This window comes from Narcine bancroftii, chromosome 10 (assembly GCF_036971445.1).
Source record: "Narcine bancroftii isolate sNarBan1 chromosome 10, sNarBan1.hap1, whole genome shotgun sequence".
NCBI classification, from domain to species: Eukaryota; Metazoa; Chordata; class Chondrichthyes; order Torpediniformes; family Narcinidae; genus Narcine; species Narcine bancroftii.
Genome location: NC_091478.1, coordinates 78383904 through 78403925, shown reverse-complemented (window position 1 = coordinate 78403925; position 20022 = coordinate 78383904). Strand labels below are relative to the sequence as shown.

The 20022-nt window shown below is 38.6% G+C and overlaps 1 protein-coding gene across 1 annotated transcript in view; it reads right to left on the bottom strand.

Annotated features, from left to right (window-relative positions):
* The window catches only part of cfdp1 (craniofacial development protein 1), a 148736-nt gene that overhangs the window by 35057 nt on the left and 93657 nt on the right, over positions 1-20022 (bottom strand). The window lies entirely within an intron of this gene.

Here is a 20022-nt window from a genome sequence, read left to right as displayed (position 1 = left end):
AGACCATACTTTGAATAAATCTTGGTGATCAATTCTGTAGGCTGTTCTGCACCCCAGAATGCACAAACATATAGATTCATTATTTACTTAGAGACACTGCAATAAAGGAATGCTCAAATTTGAACTGCATGAACACCTCGAGGTAAATTGATTCAATACTAGCAGAACCACTTCACTGAGCAGAAGCATGCAAAAATATTAATTAAAAAGTTCTACTTCTGTTTTACCTCTAAACCCTGAATGCCATAACTGTCAAACAGAGGGCAAAATTCATTTCATACGCTTATTGATACCTATTTTCTTCCTAGGATTAGTATCAAGCCTAATACTGACTGACTGACTGTCACGGTATAATTCAATGACCTACGGTGTGATATTTTAAATGATAATGAGATTGAGATGAGATGGAATACATTTGAAATGACAGATATTGAGATGGAGATGGTTAAGGAGCTCCCTTCCCCTTCGAATTCTGGCACAAATCTTCACAGAAAGGAATTAAATTGACCCTTGCCTCTTTAGATATGAGCTAACTTACCAATATTTCCAGATTAAACTACATTTCATAAAAAGAAAAACAGAAAATTGCAATACTTTAATTTCACTCCTCCCTCTCCAGAATGTTCCTCAACGTGCCGTATCACTCACTCGGGTTAATTCTGTAGTTTTTCCACCTCAAAGTCAGTACCAGTTCCTTAAAACCTGGATATAAAATATTGATGACTTTTCCAAGAAAATATGAGACAATCTAAACCAAATTACTTTGATATTAGTAAATAATTGTGCTTTTTGGTCCTTTTAACAAGAATCTAGTCGATTAAAGGATTAAAGGATTAAAGGATATTGTGACTTGTCAGCCACAAACGAGCCTGCAGCTGACGTGGACATTTACCCCCTCCATAAATCATCGTCCGCGAAGCCAAGCCAAAGAAGAAAAGAAGAAAAGGATATGTATCATGGCCATGGATCAATGCACAAATTACTGCAAACTGAGAATACAAGACAAAACATTAGATTACAATTACAATGGGATCAGGCCCAAAACATTAGTTACCTTTTGCAGTGAACTGGAATTCACTGTCTATGTATTGTTCTCTTTTTGACGAAAACAACCAGGAAATCCAGGAGCTGCTGGCAAAGAAGCGATCTGCCCACCAGGCTCACCTTGCAAAGCCTTCCTGGCCGGAGAAAAAACGAGCCTTCCGTCTCGCATGCAGCCACCTTCAGAGCAAACTCCGGGAGATCCAAAATGAGTGGTGGACTAGCCTCGCCAAACGAACCCAGCTTAGCGCCGACACTGGCGACTTCAGGGGTTTTTATGAGACACTAAAGGCGGTGTACGGCCCCTCACCCCAAGTCCAAAGCCCTCTGCGCAGCTCAAAAGGCGAAGTCCTCCTCAGTAACAAGATCTCCATCCTCAATCAATGGTCAGAACACTTCCAATCCCTTTTCAGTGCCAACCGCTCAGTCCAAGAATCCGCCCTGCTCCAGCTCCCTCAACAACCCTTGAGGCTAGAGCTGGATGAGGTTCTTACCCGGGAAGAGACATATAAGGCAATCGAACAACTGAAAAGTGGCAAAGCAGCAAGTATGGATGGAATCCCCCCAAGAGGTCTGGAAGGCTGGCGGCAAAACTCTGCATACCAAACTGCATGAGCTTTTCATGTTCTGCTGGGACCAAGGAAAGCTGCCTCAGGACCTTCGTGATGCCACCATCATCACCCTGTACAAAAACAAAGGCGAGAAATCAGACTGCTCAAACTACAGGGGAATCACGCTGCTCTCCATTGCAGGCAAAATCTTCGCTAGGATTCTCCTTAATAGACTAATACCTAGTGTCGCCGAAAATGTCCTCCCAGAATCACAGTGTGGCTTTCGCGCAAACAGAGGAACTACTGACATGGTCTTTGCCCTCAGACAGCTCCAAGAAAAGTGCAGAGAACTAAACAAAGGACTCTACATCACCTTTGTTGACCTCACCAAAGCCTTTGACACCGTGAGCAGGAAAGGGCTTTGGCAAATACTAGAGCGCCTCGGATGCCCCCCCCAAGTTCCTCAACATGGTTATCCAACTGCACAAAAACCAACAAGGTCGGGTCAGATACAGCAATGAGCTCTCCGAACCCTTCTCCATTGACAACGGCGTGAAGCAAGGCTGCGTCCTCACACCAACCCTCTTTTACTATCTTCTTCAGCATAATGCAGAAACAAGCCAATAAAGACCTCAACAATGAAGACGGTGTTTACATCCGATACCGCACAGATGGCAGTCTCTTCAATCTGAGGCACCTGCAAGCTCACACCAAGGCACAAGAGCAACTTGTCCGTGAACTACTCTTTGCAGACGATGCCGCTTTAGTTGCCCATTCAGAGCCAGCTCTCCAGCGCATGACGTCCTGTTTTGCGGAAACTGCCAAAATGTTTGACCTGGAAGTCAGCCTGAAGAAAACTGAGGTCCTCCATCAGCCAGCTCCCCACCATGACCACCAGCCCCCCACCCCCCCACATCTCCATCGGCCACACAGAACTCAAAACGGTCAACCAGTTTACCTACCTCAGCTGCACCATTTCATCTGATGCAAAGATCGACAAAGAGATAGACAACAGATTCGCCAAGGCAAATAGTGCCTTTGGAAGACTACACAAAAGAGTCTGGAAAAACAACCACCTGAAGAAACACACAAAGATCAGCGTGTACAGAGCCGTTGTCATACCCACGCTCCTGTTCGGCTCCGAATCATGGGTCCTCTACCAGCATCACCTACGGCTCCTAGAACGCTTCCATCAGCGCTGTCTCCGCTCCATCCTCAACACTCATTGGAATGACTTCATCACCAACATCGAAGTACTCGAGCTGGCAGAGTCCACAAGTATGGAATCCATGCTGCTGAAGACCCAACTGCGCTGGGTGGGTCACATCTCCAGAATGGAGGACCATCGCCTTCCCAAGATCGTGATCTATGGCGAGCTCTCCACTGGCTACCGAGACAGAGGTGCACCAAAGAAGAGGTACAAGGATTCCTTAAAGAAATCTCTTGGTGCCTGCCACATTGACCACCGCCAGTGGGCTGATATCGCCTCCAACCGTGCATCTTGGCGCCTCACAGTTCGGCGGGCAGCAACTTCCTTTGAAGAAGACCGCAGAGCCCACCTCACTGACAAAAGACAAAGGAGGAAAAACCCAACACCCAACCCCAACCAACCAATTTTCCCTTGCAACCGCTGCAACTGTGCCTGCCTGTCCCGCATCGGACTTGTCAGTCACCAACGACGTGGACATACCCCTTCATAAATCTTCGTCCGCGAAGCCAAGCCATAGAAGATTGTTCAGATGGCTGGCACCACCCTCACCTACCCCAATATAAACCCACCTTACCTCAGAGTCACCTGAGGGCTATTGTGTCTACTGGCCATTGATTGTAAGCTATTAAAAAGCCTGTTTGTACTCCTCACTTGTCTCTGAGCGCATTCAGTCACGTTACACCTTTTATTTCTTATGGAAATTACATGACCTGTTGAGTTTCTCCAGCAGTGTATGTATGGCACTCAGCCCCAGTATCTGCGGATTTTCTTGTATAAATCCTGAGAACAGACCTTTGCAGATAAAATAACTGCTAATAAGAAGAATATTTTTTAAAAGACTGTCGAGTTCTGTGCCACTTTATTCTGCTGAGAATAAAAGCCAAAGATGCCAAAATTAGGGAATCTTGGGTGACAAAGGATATTGGATATTTTATCAGGAAAATAAAGGAAGCACATGACAGGTATAGACAACTAGAATAGAGAAAGCATCTTGAGGAATATAAAATATGCAGGAAAGAACTTCAGAAATAAATACTGAAGGCAAAAAAGACACGATAATAGCCTTTGCAAGTATGATTACGGAGAATCTTAAGACATTCTAACAGAATACTACAAGCAAATTAGGGAACCATAGGGGTAATCTATGTGTGAAGCCAAGCAGTGTTAAATGAATACTTGTCATCTGTGTTCACCCACAGGGACATGGAAGATGGCCAGTTCAGGAAGGGATATGTGGATATTCTGGAGGCGTGAAATGTCTTGGGACACACAAAGGTTGGTAAAATCCTAGGGCTGGAAGAAATCTCTCCCAGGGTTAAATTTAAATTAATTTAAAAAATTTAAATGTAGACATGCAGCATGGTAATGTGCCTGTGCCACCCAATTTACACCCAATTAACCTGCAACCCTGGTATATTTTGAACAGTGGGAGGAAAGCAGAGCCCCCGTGGAAAACCCATGCAGACACAGGGAGAAGATACAAACTCCTTACAGACAGCACGAGATTCAAACCCCGGTCCAATCACTGGCGCTGTAAAGGCGTTGTGCTAACCACTACACCAAACATGCTGTCCCATTTGCTATTGGGAATCTAGAAAGGAGATAGCTGGGGCCTTGGTGAAGATTTTTTCATCTTCACAAGTCACAGGTGAGATGCTGGAAGATAGTTGAAAAGAGCAACAGGGATTAACCAGGTAACTACAGGCAGACAAGCCTTGTATCAATGACAAGAAAATTATTTTGAAAATCCAAAGGGAGTATGTTGGAGAATATTTGAAAAGGTTGGGATTGATCAGGGATCATCAGAGTGGCTTTACATGGGGGAGATCCAGCCTCAGTAATTGGATTGACCTTTTCAAGGAGATAACCAAGAAGGTTGATGAAGACTTTCAATATGATTTTTAATAAGGAACTTATTGGTTAATCCAGAAATTTAAGGCACATGGGATCTGTGGGAAGCTGGCTAACTGAATACAAAATTACTTTTATGATAGGAAGGCAGTGATAGAAGAATGGAAATCTTCTGTTGGAAGTCTGCGACCATAAGTCGTGGAAGTGGAATCAGGCCATTCAGCCCACTGAGCCCACCTTGCCATCCCATCATGTCTGATTATACAATCCCTTTCAACCCCATTCTCCTGTCTTCTCCCTGTAACCCTTGATTCCCTTCCTAATCAAGAGCATATGTACCTCTGCCTTAAATATCCCCAATGACTTGGCCTCGGCTACAAATTCCACAAATTCACCACCCTCTAGGTAAAGAAATTTCTCCTCATCTGTTCCAAAGGGTCATTTGTGTATTCTTAGACTGTGGCCTCTGGTCCCAAACTCCCTCAAAGGAAATATCCTCTCAATATCCACTCTATCAGTATTATTTTTATTATTATTATCTTATTATTATAATAATTATTATCATCTTTCAGTATTCGATAGGTTTCAATGAGATCCCTCTCATTCTTCTAAACTCCAGCGAGTACAATCCCAGAGGTTTCATTTGCTCCTCATATCAAAACCTTTCCGCTCTGGGAATTATCCTTGTAAGCTTCCTCCAGACCCTCAATACCAACACATGCTTCCTTAGATATAGAGCCCAAAACAGCTCACAATAATCCAAGTGTGGTCTGACCAATGCCTTATAATGCCTCAACTTCACATCCTTGCTTTTCCATTTTATCCCTCTTGAAATGAATGCTAGCATTTCCATTTGCTTTCTTTACCACTGACTTTACATGCAAGCGGTCCTTTAGGGCACACATGTCAAACTCAGGACCGGGGGCCAAATTTGGCCTGTGATATAATTATATTTGGCCTGAAAGATCATATCAAATATGTATTAGAGCTGGCCCGCTGGCCACCGCGCCAGTATAGTGCATGCACAGCTAATACTACAAATCCCAGAATGCTTTGCAAATGCGTTGGTGCCGGCCCGTCAGCCCGCTAATCGCCCCCACCTCCTCTCTTTACTTTCATTAGCATCTGCGACCTGTCGCCCAACTCACATGTAATAAACCCCTTACGAAAAATGGCCAAACGAAAGACAGAAAACAGGACCTTTCAATACAGGTGGGAGGCAGACTATATGTTCACCATTTTAAAAGACAAACCTGTTTGTCTTGTGTGTGGAGCCAGCGTGTCTGTAGTTAAAGAATATAACATACGACGTCACTATGAAACGAAACACCAGGACAGGTATAAAGATCTGAACGAGAAGCAAAAGCTCCAGAAGGTGGAGGAGATGAAAAGAAGTCTGGTTTTACTGCAAACTTTATTTTATATTTTATTTCTCATTTGTTAATGCTTCTTCTGGAAAGAGTTTAATCAAAACTATTATTAAACATTTATTTTAATAAGAAAAAGTTTAACATTACATATGTTGAAAGAAGAGAAAACATGCAAATATTGTTGAAAATTTTCAATAAATATTTAGTTTGGCCCACGACTTAGTCCAAGTTTTTAATTTTGGCCCTCTGTGAATTTGAGTTTGACACCCCTGCTTTAGGGAGTCTTGCATGAGGACTCCCAAGTCCCTCTGCACCTTTGCTTTCTGAACTTGTTGCCCATTTATCCCTTCCACCAAAATGGATGATCATATGCCTCTCTACACTGTACTTAATCTGCCATTTCCTTGCTCATTATCCCAACCTGTCCAAGTCCTTCTGCAGGGCTTCCTCAACTATCTACCCTTCCTCCAATCTCAGTGAAACTCAGCAGGCCATACAGCATTCAAAATGGCAAAGAAGCACAAGATACATAACCAACGGAGCCCCTTTTATAAAAGACCCCTTTTATTTCTACCTCTCTGCTGGTCAACCAATCTTCAATCCAGGCTAGTATCTTTCCCATAATACCATGGGCTCTCATCTTACTTAGCATTTGAAGCACCTTGTCAAAGGCTTTTAGAAAATCCAGGTAAACCACATCTCGTGACTCTCTTTCTCTGTCCTTCCTGTTATTTCCTCAAATAATTCCAACAGGCTTGTTGGGCAAGATTTCCCCTTCAGGAAACCAAATGTGTTGGCACTGGCCCGTCAGCCCGCTTACTTCGACCCATTTTGTGCGTCTAAGACCACAGTAAAATGATCCATGGCATTGTGCAGAAATTGATGTAAGGAGGCCTTGTTGTTTGTGATAATATATATTCATGACGGATGTAGATGTAAGAGGAATAATTAGTAAGCTTACGAATGACACTAAAGGTGCTGGTATTATGGATAGTGAGGACAGTTGTTCCAGACAACAGCAGAACGTTTTACAAAAGGAGTATTGGGATATGAAATTTAATCCTGACTCATGCAAGGTGATATATTTTGGGAAGTCTAAAAGTGGTGGAGTATATACAATAAATGGTAAGGCATTGGGGAATATTGATAAAAAGAGAGACTTTGGATCCCAAAGGTTGGTGAAGAAGACATATGGCATTCTTGCCTTCAGATCAGGGCATGTAATAAAAAAGTTAAGCCATCACGTTGCAACCTTACTGGACTGCCCTTGGAGTCTGTGTGTAGTTGTGGTTGCCACAGTACAAGAAGGATGAGAGAGAGCGAGAAGAATGAGGGAGAGAGGGGAAAGAGGTATCAGTTGTGGGAAAACATATAGACTGTTTTTGTTTCTCATGGAGTGAAGGAGGCTGATCGGTGACCTGATTATGCATATAAATTTATGAGAAGTATAGAGAGGGAAGATAGGCAGAATCTTTTCCTCTTGGTATGGGTGTCATTAACACGAGCATGGGTTTTAAAGATCATTTGAGGGGAAGTTAAAAAAAAATAGCTGATCTCTGGAACTTGCATCCAGAAGTGGAGTCCGATACAATCATTGTGTTTAAGAGACATTTAGATAGGTACTTAAATCAGCAACGAAGAGAGAATATGGACCAAATGTGAGTGAATAGAATGAATAATGCATTTATTATCATTATATTTGAATAGGTACAGATGCAGGAAAATTATTACTTACTGTAGTCAGTGCACAAGATACTCTAACTATAATACTATAAATTAAGTTACCACAATGTGCCGAGACAGAAAAAGAGATGAGACAAAAGGATAGATCAGGAAGTATTTACAGTTGCAGTTCGTGCGAGAGAAAAAGTGACATTGCAATAGTACATGCAGTTCTTTTGTTAGCCTCAGAGTAGTAAAGGTTGGGTTAGGGTAGTATAGTGAAGCTCAAGACCCTGATAGCTGTTGGAAAAAACTGTTCTAGAACTGAGAAGTGCTGGACAAGAGGCTTCTGTATCTTCTGCCTGAAGGCAACATGCGAGAAGGGTTTCTGACTGGGTAATGGGGATCCCTTATAATGTTGGCTACCTTCTTGAGGCAGGGCTTCAATATTAATGTCTTCAATGAATGGGAAGTCAGTGCCTATGTGAAACTTGGCTACGTTTGTCACTTTCTGCAGCCTTCAGTGTTCCTGGGCACTCGAGTTACTGCATACGGGCAAAAAAGATTGTCATAGTAGGAGAAGCCCAAGGGGTCTGATTCTCTGTTGCACTCTAATATCTTGAATTTGCCTTGATGTTCAGGAGCTAAATGTCAATCACAATTTACACTGAGCTTCAGAAATGAATGGGTAAAGTTCTTGTCCTCAACTGAAGGATCACAAACTGCAGTGGTTCCTTGTATATGGTCCGAGGTTTAAGCTGCACGATAATTACCCTGTGGCTGGTTTCTGACCCACCATTTATAAAGAAGGTGAGCTCATGTTCTGATGCAAATTATAGCACAGACCTCCTTAAAGACTGAAATTGCCAGAAGGTACAGTGTTTGGATCTTGAATCAGGTGTTTAATTGTGATGTCTGCTTTGTTCTGTTTAGTTTGCCAATGTTCTTTCTGAATTCTAGAATGAACACAACTCATTTCTAAAACTGGGATCAAGATTTGAGTCAGCTGTGAAACACAGCTGAGGTCTTGATTAATGTTGCTGGCAACAAAATGTGAAAACTCTCTTGCAGCTTTCATGCCTCTTATGAACATTTGGTGACAGAATGGTTGCCAAAACAGTACCGGAAGATGACTCGCATTCATATGAGCCAGCAAGTCCCGTACTTACATTTTTACTTGTCTGATCCAGAAGTGTAAACTTTTGCTTTCAGAGATTCAGCCCGAATAAAACAAGCCTTAACAATACAAACTTTTCCGTCTAATTTCCTGACATGGATGGCTTCAAAGCAGAGTACAATTGTTTCAATGATCTGTGCCACTTCAGGGTAGATTTATTCTAATGCAGTGCCTCAGTGCTGGAGGCAGTCACAATGCCTTAGAGCTATTGAGGAGGAGAGTATCTTGGGCAGAGATCGTGGAGGTCAGGACCACCAAACAGAAGTACTGGCCTTCAAGGCGATGTTGCGATGCTCCAGCTCAAATTAAGGTGATAAAACTCCATCAATTCAGGTCACGATAGGTCCTTTAACTACCACAGGAGCAAGCCTCCATCCTCTGATAAATGCCTGCACTAATGTTTAAGACTTATCATGAACCATCTATGTATAGTGAGTTTCACAACATTGTAAATCTGGCGAAGAGCAAAAATCAAATTCTAAAGTAAATCAAAGAGTATGCATAAACTTGTGTTAATTTAAGTGTATGAGAGTGAGAGAGCAAGGGAGAGAAAAACAAAGCAAGAATGATGAAGCACACACCACACACACACACACACACACACACACACACACACACACACACACACACACACACACACACACACACACACACACACACAGTGTTGTTACAACACAGAACCCAGTAACATAGAATTACAATAGCAAAATCCTATCAGGTGGAAGGTTCCAAAGGCTGCATTCCGTCCTTGTTCTGATGAGGAGAAAGCTCGGGATGATTGAATAGCAGTCTTTAGAATTAGAAAGTATTTTAATAGCACTGTAGCAGAAAATATGTTTCTGCTTGTAGCAGTATTCAAAGCAATAGGTCACAAAACAAGCTTGTCACTAAATGCACAACATAAAACCAATATGGAACTTTGAAGGAGTTTTTTTTCCTTACGTTTGTTAAAATTTGGGATGACTGACAGAAAAGCATTTAAGAAGAATCTTGGTAAGTACAGAGAGCAAGGTGTAGATCTTGCTTTCACAGGGTTAGATAAAATTTACTTGGAGCATGAATATGATATGTCACTGTGCTTCTTGAAATCAAAATTCTTTAAAATTACTGGCTTACAGGAGATGATATCCGATGTATACATGAAAGAAATAAGTATCACAAGTGACATAAATGTCAGTGTGAAAATCACATCTGAAAGTACTAATATGTCTTCCGGAAATAGCTGTTCCAAGTTAGCATTCTAGTTCTCAGAGCTTCATGTGGCTGCAAGGCATATTATCTTGAAAAGCCAGTGTGCCCCTATCACGTTTCTGCCCAGAATTTTACTGAATGGAAAAGCAGATGAGGGGTACAGATTTTTGCACTGAAACCTTTAATTTTAAAACAATTAGATATACAGCGCAGTAACAAATCCTTCCAGTCCATAAGCCCGTGCCACCCAATTACATCCAATTAATTTACAACCCCTGTATGTCTTTGAAGGATGGGAGGAAACTGGAACATCCGGAGGAAACCCACAGACACGGGAAAAGCATACAAATTCCTTGCAGACAGCACCAAACTCAAATCTGGGACACTGGTGCTGTAACAGCGTTGCACGAACCATGCCACTAATGTTTCCTGAACAGACATGAAGCTCTTGGCTAAAAATCAGAACTTGGATTTAAAATTATCACTCAACAGAAGTAAACCTGGTACTGTGCATATTCTTGTGGCTGGGCTTAGATTAAACCATCTGAGTTTATTTTAATTAGGTTGACACCTTAACTTGATGCATTTCTAGTTCATTTTGCTGAACTGCATTCAGGTATTCCAAATGCTAATAACATAGATGGGCCTAGGTTAGAGTTGTCAAGCATGATTAGAGAGAGCTGAATGGAAGCACAAGGCAGTTCTGACAGACTTGCCATGTGACACCTTACAGTATTCATATAAGAATTAAACAGTCATGCATCAATGTATGAAGTGTTCAAACAGATCAAAATTTCTGACTCCAAGTTATGTGTTAACCTTTTCTGATTTATACATATATAGATGTAAAAAAAATCTTAGTTTACAGTTGTGAAACAAATATGATGCCCATGCAATAATAAGTTTCAGTTGGCTTTTAGCTGTTCAGACTGTCATTTTAATTCAACAATGGAATTTATGGAGATAAGCACAGAATTTGGAAGGGCACTCAACATATTATGTTCATGCCTTACAAACAAAAGCCAATTGACTGAATCCAACTTCCTAGTTCTTTAAATTATTTTTTTAAATTTAGACATACAGCATGGTAACAGGCCCTTATGGCCCACAAGCACATGCCACCCAATTGACCGACACCTCCGGTATGTTTTTGAAGGGTTGGAGGAAATCGGAATGTCTGGAGGAAACCCACGCAGACATGGGGAGAATGTCTCCTTGAAGTCAGCGCAGGATTCGTTGTGCTAACTGCTACGCTATTCGTGCCGCCCTTGGTCCATTGAAGTCAAGAGTAGGTAGCTTCAAAGTTCTTCAAAATAAGTATATCCAAAGATCTAGCCTGGGACAAGCACTTCAACATGACAATAAAAAAAATTGCACCAATGTCTCTGCTTTCTTAGAAAACGAAGGAAGTTTTGGCATATTCCCTCTGTATGCCAACAACTTCCACAAGTGCACCATCGAAAGCATACTTAGTGGATGCATAACACTTGCTCTGCTCAAGATCAGAACAAAAGGAATTGAATACAGGCCCTCCCCTCCATCAACATCTCTTGCTGGCTAGGAAAGGCAATCCACATACTGAAAGACCATGACACCCTGGACACTCTTTTCCCTCATCCCGTTGGGGAGAAGGCTTAAGACTGAGAAAAGATGCAGCAACAGACTTTTTTTTTAATTTTTTATTTTTCACACTATAAACCATATTGATCAAGATATATACATTTTCCTTCTTAAATATATAGTGTCGTTTTCTCCCCCCCTCCCTCCTCCCCTCCCTCCCTCTCCTCCCATTTATTTAAAGTTCAGAATATAAGATACATTAAACCTGTCAAAGTTGTCACTCAATAAAAATAAACAAGAAATTCCACTGAGTCAGTTCTTTTCATTCTCTTCTCCTTCTGTCATTTTAGGTGGTAGATGTCCACGGTAGGTTTTCTCTATTATGTTTCATGTATGGCTCTCATATTTGTTCAAATATTGTAATGTTATTTCTTAAATTATAGGTTATTTTTTCTAATGGAATACATTTATTCATTTCTATATACCATTGTTGTATTCTCAAGTTATCTTCTAATTTCCAGGCTGACATAATACATTTTTTTGCTACAGCTAGGGCTATCATAACAAATCTTTTTTGTGTACCATCCAAATCGAGTCCAAATTCTTGTTTTTTATGTTACTTAGGAGGAAGATCTCTGGGTGTTTTGGTATATTGCTTTTTGTGATTTTATTTAATATCTGGTTTAGATCTTCCCAAAACTTTTTCACTTTCTCACATGTCCAAATTGCATGAATTGTTGTTCCCATTTCCTTTTTACAGCAAAAACATCTGTCAGATACTGTTGGATCCCATTTATTTAACTTTTGAGGTGTAATGTATAGCCTGTGTATCCAGTTATATTGTATCATACGTAACCTCGTGTTTATTGTATTTCTCATAGTTCCTGAGCATAACTTCTCCCATCTTTCATTCTAGCAAATCACATATAATCCAACGGAGATTAATGAAAACTTCAGAGAATTCTACGAACAATTATATCAAACTAAAAACGAAGGAAAAGAAAACAAAACAACAATAGACTTAAAAACAGTTTCTTCCCTGCAGCCATGGCACCTGAATGAACACCTCAACAGTGGTCCCATGCAGCCAGCGCTTGGTGCTAATTGATGTTCCTTGTCATTGTAATCCTATACTTCATAAATTGTGATCTTTACACAGCTGTATATTCTTTGGCTTGGCTTCACGGACGAAGATTTATGGAGGGGGTAAAAGTCCACGTCAGCTGCAGGCTCGTTTGTGGCTGACAAGTCCGATGCGGGACAGGCAGACACGGTTGCAGCGGCTGCAGGGGAAAATTGGTGGGTTGGGGTTGGGTGTTGGGTTTTTCCTCCTTTGCCTTTTGTCAGTGAGGTGGGCTCTGCGGTCTTCTTCAAAGGAGGTTGCTGCCCGCTGTATGTAATGCTAGGTATAACAGTCTGTTCACAGAAGCACCATTCTCACTATTGTAGATTTGCTGTGATAAGTAATCTTTTAAAAAAATTAGATACACAGGACAGTCACAAGCCCTTCCAGCCTATGAGACCATGCCACCCAATTAGATTCATGTGACCCATTAACCTGTACATTTTTGAAATGTGGAGGAAAATGAAGCCCCTGGAGGAAATCCACACAATCATGGGGAGAACATACAAACTCCTTACTGATGGCAGTGGACTTGAATTGGGGTCTTTGGCATTCTAGAAGTGTTGCACTAACTGCTAAGCTACTGCGCTGCCCACTAAACTTAAAAAAAAAATAGCATCAGAGCTTATTTCTACCGCCATTACACGTTCTTCCACATTTTCTTATCTTTTCCCTACCTCTGTTATGACCAGCTCTATTCTACTCACTTTTTCTTCTGTACTTTTCATTTTACTAAATTCTAGTATCAGCCATTCTTTTAATGCTTTCATTTGTTCTTAAAAATTTTTTCTAATCTATGTACTGTCCATTCATTTTACCTCCTATTCCTCTGTGCAGAGCTTGGTGTTAGCATCAGAGCTTATGATGTATCAGGTACAGAGCTAGTACTCCTGAAATACCATCAACACTTTCACTTCAATTGCTCTTTCAGGCAGAGAGTTCAAATCTTTGTTTTGAGTTTTGCTAAAAATGTTTTCCTAAACATCTTTCTCATCCTTTCACCAATTACCATAAGTTTTGATTTTTTTTAAATTACTGAAGGACATCAGATCTTCCTAGCCTTTGCTTCTAAAGCACTCAGATCCATCTCAGATGTATTTGTTCCAAAGGAAAAAAAAGGGGGCGTGGCGAGATGGCGTAGAGACCAGATGTGTAATCCCTGCCCTCTTTGGTCAGACTTTTAAGTACCCGTTTTTTAATCCTTTATTTTTAATTTTAAAATTTTAATTTTTAGTTTGATATTTTGGTGAGCCATTAAGGCTGCTAATGTGAAAAAAAAACAAAGTCTCAGTTACAAAAGAAAATAGTTTCGAAGTGCAGAAGAATTGGGGCCATAACGACTTGAAACAGCCTCAGATCCATTTTCAGCAATCCCCAAGCTTCAATGATCACCGGTGGGGACAAAAGTTAAGGTAACAGCTACTCAGCAGCCTCAAGATGGCGCTGGTTCGACCTGTTTTGCGTAGGAAGGAGTGTGCTCCCCAGAAGTCGGGCACGAGCCTGGAGGCTTGTTACAACGAACACCCCCGTTGGAAGAGATGGGCGCGCCAAGGAAGAGGACTGTGACGGTAGACACGCAGTCTAAAGTGACTGTGGGCTTGGGTAGCGCACTCCTATAGTTGTTGTTGGGTGTCCAAACTCGCAGCAAAATGACTAGAATGCTGCCTTTTGAAGAACAACTAGATGAGGACTTACCTTACTCTACCACTGCACAGGAAATGGAAGAAGAGCTGGAAGAAACCGAGTTACAACTTACGGAACCGGATTCTGCATTTCAAACTGCACCTCAGCCTGTTTATGTGATGTTTGAAGATATTGTTTCTTATTTAGATGTTATTACTGGTCAATTCAACCAGCTGGTTCAAATGAATACTGATATAAGTTCAGACCTAACTGTGGTTAAGGCAGAAGCTAAAGAAAATTGGGAAAACTTTAAAAAAATTTGAAGCTTCCTTTTCTGAATGTAAACAACAAGAACAATCCAATACAGAAACAATAGTAAAGGTGGAGAAATCAGTTAAAGATTTAGGAGACCGAGAAAGAGAGTTAACAAAAAAAAATAGACTATTTGGAAAATCAAAGCAGAAGAAACAATGTGAAAATTGTGGGTTTGCCAGAAGGTATAGAAGGTCAAGATCCTGTCAAATTTTTTTAAAAATTGGATTCCCCAGATGTTAGGGGAAGAGTCTTTTCCTGATGGATTGGTATTGGAAAGAGCACATAGAGCTTTAAGAAGAACACCCCAACCTGGTCAACCTCCAAGAGCTGTGATAGTTCGTTGTTTGAACTGTTTGGATCGAGAGACAATTCTTCGACTTGCAGTTCAAAATGCAAGCTCCAATGATGGTTCAGAATGGTAGAGTTTTCTTCTACCCTCATTTGAGTCAAGATATCATCAGATGCCGACGTGAATTTAATCCAGTTAAAGATGTTTTATGGCGTAAAGGTTACAAATTTGCTTTTCGTTATCGTGCTGTGTTAAAAGTGTTTTATGGAAACTATCAGTCTCAGTTCTTTGAGAGTGAGCATGAAGCAATGGTTTTTGCTAATTCATTACCAGATGTCAGAGGACAAAGAAGTCATCCACCATTATCACATAAAAGAAAATCTGATGGTCTTGGAAATGGGAAAAATGGCAAAAGTGGAAAGAACGGGAATGGAAAGAGCTCACCTACTCTTGAAATGAGTTCACCATCTGGACCGGAATCTCAAGGCTGATTTTTTTTTGTAATATGTTAATATTTTTGATTGTCTGGCTGGGGAGGAGGGGATTGCACTGATTTCTTTGTTAATCATCAGTCACTAGTGGGTAATCCACACCCAGTTTTTTTTAGGGAGTTACTACCTTTTGGTAGTTTTTTTTGGTTGCTTTTCTTTTCTCTTATTAATGAATATTATTTTATTTGGAAGGCCTATATATTTTAATTTGAGGCTCCTATATAAAAAAAATTCTCTTTGTTATTAATTTTGTGATTATTTTTGGTATTTAGTAATTGTATTAGATATGTCAAATTTGAAATTTGCTACCTTTAATGTTCAGGGATTAAACAACCCGATTAAGCGTAAGCGAGTTTTGGCATATATCAAAAAGTTGAAGATTGATATTGGTTTTTTACAGGATACACATTTGAATGAAAAAGAAAGTATGAAATTGAAGAGGGACTGGGTTGGACATGTTTTTTTTTTCTTCATTTAACTCCAAAGCTAAGGGAGTAGCAATTTTGATACATAAAAATTTATCTTTTGAATTACAATCAATGGAAATGAATGCAGGACGTATTCTTAAATTGAATTGTAAGATTTTTAATGAATTTTGGACTTTAGTTAACATTTATGCACGGAAAGTGGATGATGAAGCATTTATTCCAGATGCATTTTTGCCTCTGGGACAAGTTGATGAAAATGTTATGGTTGGAGGAGATTTTGACTGTATTTTGGAACCTTTATTAGATAAATCTCCAAAAAATGTTAAAAAATCTAAAATGGCAATTCAAATTCGAGCTTTGATGAAAGATTTTAATTTAGTGGACATTTGGCGATGTCTTAACCCAACAGAGAAGGATTTCTCTTTTTATTCATTTAGACATGAATCTTTTTCCAGAATTGATTTTTTTAGTATCGGCACATTTACAGGGGAAAATACTGCAAACAGAATATAAAAGTAGGGTAATTTCAGATCATTCTTTGTTGTATTTTACTTATGAGAGTTCTGAAAAAGTTTGTGTAGTTTATTGTTGGAGATTCAAAACAATGTTAAAAAAAATAGCTGAATTTATTGAATTTTTTTAAAAAACAAATCAATTGCTTTTTGGAAGAAAATAGTAACTCCGTTCAGAGTAAATTTATATTGTGGGATGCTATGAAAGCTTACTTGAGAGGTCAAATAATTAGTTATACCTCTAAGGTTAAAAAAAATTATTTGACTGAGAGCCTTGAATTAGAGAAACAGATTGATGAATTAGAAAAGGAATTTCAGAGAGATGTGACAGAAAATCAGAAGATAGAGTTGTTTAGATTGAAATTGAAATGCAATACGTTGCAATCTTATCAATTTGAATGCTTGATTAATAGATCTAAACAACGGTATTATGAATGGGGTGAGAAAGCGCATAAGGTATTTGCATGGCAGTCAAAGAAAGAACAGGTATCAAGAGTTATTAATACAGTCAGACAAAATTCGACTGTTACTTACAAACCTTGTGAGATTAATGATGAGTTTCATTCATTTTATAAGAAATTATATACTTCTGAGGAAAAACAGGAGAGCGGATCGATTGACTCCTTTTTATCGATGTTGAAATTACTGGTACTAAGAGAAGAAAACATTGGAGCTGGAGGCTCCTTTTACTGATTTAGAAATTAAATTGGCTATGTTGGAAATGCCGAATGGAAAATCACCTGGTGATGACGGGTTTTCGGCTGAATTTTGTAAGGTATTTTATGATGATTTATCTACAGTGTTTGGAGATGTGTTTCGACAGATTAATGAACATTATGATCTACCTGAATCATGCTCTAATGCCTTAATTACCATAATTCCTAAGAAGGATAAAGATCTGTTGAAGGTGTTTTCATATAGACCAATTTCTTTGTTAAATGAGAACTATAAAATAATAGCTAAAGTATTAGCAAATCGATTGGCTAACTTTTTACCTAAGTTGATACATGTTGATCAAACAGGTTTCATATAGAATAGATATGCTTTGGATAATATTCTTCGAGTGATTAGTTTGATTAATAAATACTAACAATGCCCTGACCACCCAAAATCTCTCGATGCAGAAAAGGCTTTTGATAGAGTTGAGTGGAAATTTTTATTTAAAGTTTTAGAGAAATTTAAGTTTGGTCCTTCTTTTATTGCTTGGATTAAAGCTTTATACAATAAACCAATAGCCAGGGTATTGACAAATAGTCAGATCTCGGAACCTTTTAAATTAACTCGTTCAACTCGACAAGGTTGTCCTTTGTCTTCAGCTTTGTTTGCGTTAGTAATTGAACTTTTAGCACAGTTGATACGACAAAATATACAGATACAAGGTATGAGAGTTTTAGTTGAGGAGTATAAAATTAATCTATTTGCTGACGATGTACTAGTGTATTTAACAAACCCAGCTCAGTCACTTTTACACTTGAAGGAATGTTTAATACAATGTGGATCTTTGTCTGGATATAAAGTTAACTGGGAAAAAAGTGAAATTTTACCAATAGGTGAAGGAGATTATTCAGTTTATAAGAATATTATTAATTTGAAGTGGACTGATCGAATTAAATATTTGGGTATAAATGTGGATATTGATTATCAATCTTTATATAAATTAAATTATGTACCGTTAATGAAAAAGATCAAAGCTGATTTGATTAAGTGGAAGGATCTTCCTATAAATTTAATTGGAAGAATAAATACAATTAAAATGAATATGTTTTCACATATACAATATTTGTTTCAGTCAATTCCATGTTTACTTAATAAGAATTTTTTTTGAGATTTAAATAAAATGGTTAGGGAATTTTTATGGAAGGGTAAATTTCCAAGAGTAGCTTTGAATAAGTTAACTTGGAAATATGCATTAGGGGGATTACGTTTACCACATTTTCAAAATTATTATGAGGCAGCTCAATTTAAATTTATTACATCATTAGTGGATTTGGAACGGCCCCCTAGTTGGGCTAAAATTGAGATGGTGAATATTTTTGAATTTGAAATACATCAATTTTTGTTTCGGTGGAATTTAAATTTATTACAACAATATAATGTGCCTATATTAAAACATTTAGTGAAGTTATGGATGAGGAAAAATAGAACGATAGGTTCTAAGGGTAAATTATTGACTTGAACACCGTTATATAATAATCAACTTATTCCTTTTTCAATGTATAATCAATGTTTATTGCATTGGAAATCTAAAGGTATAAAAAACTTGGGGGATTGTTTTAAAGAAGGTAAATTTTTATCCTTTAATCAAATGAGGGAAGATTTTGGTATTAATGAGAATTCTTTATTTGTTTATTATCAACTTCGATCCTTAATAAAACAAATATTTGCTCGAGATATGACTTTACCTAAATTGACTAAATTTGAATCTTTTCTTGTGATTGTACCAAAGAAGGGATATATTTCATTGATGTACCAAATATTACAAGAAAGTATGGAAAAAAAGGGATGGGATAGATCTAAGATTAAATGGGAAAAGGATATTAACTTTATTTTTTCCGAAGATGACTGGTTAGATATCTGTCATGATCGTGTTACTTGATCGATAAATATTCGTTATGCAATGGTTAATTATAATTTTTTTTACATCAATTGTATTTAACACCTGAAAAGTTTTTTAAAAAAATATGGTTTTAGTAAATCAGACTCTTGTTTTAGATGTGGTAATTCGGTTGGAACTTTTTTTCATGCTGTTTGGTTATGTGTACATATACAATCTTTTTGGAAAGCAATTCAATTGTTTTTGGAACATTTGTATAAGATCAAAATACTTCTAGTCCCGACAATATTTTTGTTGGGTAAGTTGAAGCCTTTGAAAGATTTGGAATTAGACAAATTTCAGATTGCTTTTGTATATTTAGCTTTATCTGTAGCAAAAAAATATATAGCAAGTACATGGAAAAATGCTAATGTGATTGATATAACAGATGGCTTAATGAGATGAAAACTTGTTTGGTAATGGAAAAAAATCACATATGCTTTACATGATAATTATTCTTTTTTTCTTAAAAAGTGGTCTTTATATTCAGAATATTTACATTTAAATTGACCTTGATTAGATTTTAGTAAATATATTTCAGTTTTGTTTTCTCTTTGGCTCTCCTCTAGAGAGCTGGCTGAGAGGGGTGGGGGGGGGGGGGGTTCTTTTTTTTCTCTTTTTTTTATATATATAAAAAAATTTTATTCTTCATAATATGTACTTTTTTTTACTTTATGTAATAACCTTGTGGAACGAATAAATAAAGTTGTGGGGAAAAAAAATCCCCTCAGCTACCTCCATTTCAACTCAACTCAACATGGGCAATCTCTACTCATAGCTAAAATTTTAAAGTAGTTATTAACCGACAATCATATAAACTATCTCTTTAGCTATTGCATCCTTCCTCTAACCTAATCACCAGAATTATAACTGTGGCTTAACTATTGCTTTATGGAGTTTCTTATTCTTATATTCTATGCCACCGGTAATCCAAGATCCATCTGTTTCTATGCTCCTTTCTAATTTTCAGTATTTACTGTGACCTCACTGAACTGTTTTTGCATTCCTCATTTTTCTCTAGGCTGAATTCCACTT